General features: G+C 45.3%; 1 non-coding gene across 1 annotated transcript; it reads right to left on the bottom strand.

The window, feature by feature from the left end:
- Positions 1–623: 623 nt before the first annotated feature.
- On the bottom strand, positions 624–715 carry trnay-gua (transfer RNA tyrosine (anticodon GUA)). Its single transcript is given in 2 exon segments — positions 624–659; positions 679–715. It is a non-coding gene; the product is annotated as a tRNA-Tyr (tRNA).
- Positions 716–4,229: the final 3,514 nt, after the last annotated feature.

Here is a 4,229-nt window from a genome sequence, read left to right as displayed (position 1 = left end):
TGCGTCGCCACGTCTCACTCCTCATTTAAAGGGGAGAGAACCAGCGATGAGTTAGCTTTGGTTCACTGGGCCACCAGGAAGGGTTTTGGCCGGGCCAGCGGCCTGGCACCCAAGAGGGGACAGTTCATTGATATCTTCCTGCAGTTGACAGCTTTCTTCTTCATTATCAACCACACAGACAATTTTTGTATCATCTGCAAACTTCTTAATCACACCCCCTACATTCAAGTCTAAATCATTGATATATACCACAAAAAGCAAGGGACCCAGTACTGAGCTCTGTGGAACCCCACTGGAAACAGCCTTCCATTCACAATAACACCCATCAAACATTACCCTTTGCTTCCTGCCTCTGAACCAATTTTGAATCCAACTTGCCACTTTGCCTTGGATCCCATGGGCTTTTACTTTCATGACCAGTCTGCCATGTGGGCCTTTATCATAGAAACATGGAAACATAGAAAATAGGTGCAGGAGTAGGCCATTCGGCCCTTCTAGCCTGCACCGCCATTCAATGAGTTCATGGCTGAACATTCAACTTCAGTACCCCATTAACATGATGCACCATAAAGTGATGAGAACTGGTTTGAGCGAATTGCTGCTTAATCCAAAAGTACACTAGCTCCTTTGAGCCGGAATTGAACCAGCGACCTAAGGATGACTTTGCTGAGTATTCCACTACAGTCCTCCGCTCTACCAACTGAGCTATCGAAGGGAAGCGCCTTGCCTTGCTAAGATCCATATACACTACATCAAACGCACTACCCTCATCGACCCTCCTTAAAAAATTCAATCAAGTTAGTCAGACATGTCCTTCCCTTAACAAATCCATACTGACTGCCCCAGATTAATCGGTATCTTTCTGAATGAAGATTTATCCTAGCCCTCAGAATTTTCTCCAATAATTTTCCCAGAGAGAGTGGTTAGTATTTTTTTTACATACAGAAGGTTCTTAGGACATTCAGTGCCCTTCCAAAAACCTTCATGGAAGTGAAATCCTTATTATTTTTAAAAAGGGTGGATAAATATTTGAAAAAGAAAAATCGAAAATGTACAATTTTAAAGGGAGTTCGAGAAGAGAGTAGCCCAGGGATGTTTGTGCAGAAATCTTTGAAGTTTGTCGGACAGTTTAACAAAACAGTTAATCTGGGAACCTGGACTTTATAAATAGAGGCATGGGGAGAATTTTAACATTTGGACCCGCCTGGTGCAGGGAGGCTCGTTAGAGCGCAGGAAACCCAGAAATCTGGGTCTCCCTGCAAACTGTTTTAACTCCACAGTGTGCATGTAATGTCACTGACAGCTTCCCCACCTGGAAGTCAGCATGATGGACAGGCTTGGCTTCCTGTTGGGCAGGGAATGCTGGAGAAGAGGCCGCAGGCCCAGGTAGGTCCGATCCCCAACCCTGGGGTGGGGGGGGGAGGGGTATCCATCCCCAATCTCTCTCAGGGGGTGGGGGTTCCAATCCACAAATCCAGGGAAGGATCTGAATCTGGTGGGGGTGGGGGTGGGGGATGGAGGGGGGGGGCGCAGTGGTGGGAGGAGGTGGTTTGTATGGGGGCAGTGCTGATTGTGGGGGAGCTTGTGGGTCCGAGGGGAAGCCCTCCTGCTCCTCCCAGCCCACAAGGAGGGTTCTCCTAGACTGTCCTCACTTCGCTGCAGCTGAACCCGGCCGGCCACAGTTACACCAGGTTAAATCTGAGGCTTCCTGCCTCAGTATCATATTTAAAGTGCCAGCCCGCCTCCTGGGAGTGCGTCGGCTGCCCACCCCTGTTCTGCCTCCAATTAAAGTGGGTGGGTTGGAGGGTGTAATTTCACCTGTGAGTATGCTCACTGGTTGGTAGAGCTGTTGAGTTGTGAATGGCTTAGCCAGTCACGTGATGTACACAAGACTCAATTATACCCCAGCCAGTTGGGTTCGGGGGATCCACGGTGAGGCAGGTGGTTGTGAGCCTGGTGGATGAACTGGTAATGTATAGTGTGATTGTTAAAACTTTGCTAATAAATCAACTAGTTCTTAAATAGCAATGTGTTGCTATGAATTCTTAAGCAAAAAACCCATGAAGCAAATACATTGGGGTTGGGATTCAGATTTTTAACACTTTAACCTGACCCCCAAACCCACCTGTTTTTGGGGTTAAAATTCCTCTATAGAGTCCACAATGAAGTTATGTTGAACCTATATAAAACATTGGTTTGACCCCAGCTGGAGTATTATGCCCAATGCTGGGCTCCATTCTTTAGGAAGGACTTGAATTCTTTGGAAAGGGTAGAGAAGAGAGTTACTAGAACTTTTCCATGGATCAGGGATTACAGTGACGTGGATAGACTGGAGAAACTGGGATTGTTCTTCTTAGAGCAGAGAATACTAAGTGATAGAAACATAGAAATATAGAAAATAGGTACAGGAGCAGGCCAATCAGCCCTTCGAGCCTGCACCACCATTCAATATGATCATGACTGATCATGCAACTTCAGTACCCAACTCCTGTCTTCTCTCCATACCCCCTGATCCCTTTTAGCAGTAAGGACCACATCTAACTCCCTTTTGAATATATCCAACGAACTGGACTCAACAACTTTCTGTGGTAGAGAATTCCACAGGTTCACAATTCTCTGGATGAAAAAGTTTCTCCTCATCTCGGTCCTAAGTGGCTTACCCCTTATCCTTAGACTGTGACCCCTGGTTCTGGACTTCTCCAACATCGGGAATATTCTTCCTGCATCTAACCTGTCCAGTCCCGTCAGAATTTTAGATGCTTTTATGAGGTCCCCTCTCATTCTTCTAAATTCCAGTGAATATAAGCCTAATAGATACGGTCTTTCTTCATATGTCAGTCCTGCCATCCCGGTAATCAGTCTGGTGAACCTTCGCTGCACTCCCTCAATAGCAAGAATGTCCTTCCTCAGATTAGGAGACCAAAACTCATCAAGGCCCGTTACAGCTGCAGCAAGACCTCCCTGCTCCTATACTCAAATCCTCTCGCTATGAAGGCCAACATGCCATTTGCTTTCTTAACTGCCTGCTGTACCTGCATGCTTACTTTCAATGACTGATGTACCATGACACCCAGATCTCGTTGCACCTCCCCTTTTACTAATCTGTCACCATTCAGATAATAATCTGCCTTCTGATTTGCCACCAAAGTGGATAACTTCATACTTATCCACATTATACTGCATCTGCCATGCATTTGCCCACTAACCTAACCTGTCCAAGTTACCCTGCGGCCTCTTAGCATCCTCCTCACAGCTCACACTGCCACCCAACTTAGTGTCATCTGCAAACTTGGAGATATTACATTCAATTCCTTTGTCTAAATCATTAATATATATATTGTAAATAGCTGGGGTCCCAGCACTGAACCTTGTGGTACCCCACTAGTCACAGCCTGCCATTCTGAAAAGGACCCATTTATTCCCACTCTTCGCTCCTGTCTGCCAACCAGTTCTCTATCCACGTCAGTACATTACCCCCAATCATGTGCCTTAATTTTGCACACTAATCTCTTGTGTGGGACCTTGTCAAAAGCCTTTTGAAAGTCCAAATACACCACATCCACTGGTTCTCCTTTATCCACTCTACTCCATTCAAAAAATTCTAGAAGATTTGTCAAGCATGATTTCCCTTTCATAAATCCATGCTGACTTGGACCAATCCTGTCACTGCTTTCCAAATGCGCTGCTATTACATATTTAATAATTGATTCCAGCATTTTCCCCACTACCGATGTCAGGCTAACCAGTCTATAATTCTCTGTTTTCTCTCTCCCTCCTTTTTTAAAAAGTGGGGTTACATTAGCTACCCTCCAATCCATGGAATTTGGAAAATGACCACCAATGCATCTACTATTTCTAGGGCCACTTCCTTAAGTACTCTGGGATGCAGACTATCAGGCCCTGGGGATTTATCGGCCTTCAATCCCATCAATTTCCCTAACACCATTTCCTGACTAATAAGGATTTCTCTCAGTTCCCTCAGTTCCTCCTTCTCGCTAGACCCTCGGTCCCCTAGTATTTTCGGGAGGTTATTCGTACCTTCCTTATTGAAGCCAGAACCAAAGTATTTGTTCAATTGGTCTGCCATTTCCTTGTTCCCTATTTTGAATTCACCTGATTCTGACTGCACAGGTCCTACATTAGTCTTCACTAATCTTTTTCTCTTCACTATAGAAGCTTTTTAAAATCAGTTTTTATGTTCCCTGCTAGCTTACTCTCATACTCTATTT

This window comes from Pristiophorus japonicus, chromosome 13 (assembly GCF_044704955.1).
Source record: "Pristiophorus japonicus isolate sPriJap1 chromosome 13, sPriJap1.hap1, whole genome shotgun sequence".
Taxonomy (NCBI): domain Eukaryota; kingdom Metazoa; phylum Chordata; class Chondrichthyes; family Pristiophoridae; genus Pristiophorus; species Pristiophorus japonicus.
Note: the sequence above shows the minus strand (reverse complement) of the source record. Positions and strands in the feature narration are given on the sequence as shown.